Source organism: Mus caroli, chromosome 3 (assembly GCF_900094665.2).
Source record: "Mus caroli chromosome 3, CAROLI_EIJ_v1.1, whole genome shotgun sequence".
In the NCBI taxonomy this organism is placed as follows: domain Eukaryota; kingdom Metazoa; phylum Chordata; class Mammalia; order Rodentia; family Muridae; genus Mus; species Mus caroli.
This window is the reverse complement of record NC_034572.1, coordinates 90706546-90706909: the sequence shown is the minus strand read 5'-3', so window position 1 is coordinate 90706909 and position 364 is coordinate 90706546. Positions and strand designations below refer to the sequence as shown.

At 50.8% G+C, this 364-nt stretch overlaps 1 protein-coding gene across 3 annotated transcripts in view; it reads right to left on the bottom strand.

Annotated features, from left to right (window-relative positions):
• Itga10 (integrin subunit alpha 10) overlaps positions 1–364 on the bottom strand; it is a 19700-nt gene that overhangs the window by 2793 nt on the left and 16543 nt on the right. The window lies entirely within an intron of this gene.

The following is a 364-nucleotide window of genomic DNA, read 5'->3' as shown; positions in this document are numbered from 1 at the left end:
AAGGCTGAAGTTCCGTGGGCACAGTTACCAGGGCCCTGAAGACCATAAGATGCTGTTGGAAATGGATGGGGAAAGAGGAAGGGAAACTGTCAGAGGGATGGTTTTATGCACTGTGTATTCAGAAGCTGATGGCTGTGCCTAGAGATCTGGTTGCAGTTGAGATGGTGACACAGTCAAGCATCTCCTGTCTCCATGTTGTGTAAAGATTGTTTCCCATCATCTCTGATTGGTTAATAAAGAGCTGATCAGCCAATAGCTGGGCAGGAGAAGAGGAGGCAGGACCTCTGATCCCAGTGGGAGTCTCTGCTGTGGACCAAAGAGAGGATTGTCCTGCCCCAGGAGATAAGAGGGAGGGGAGGGGAGG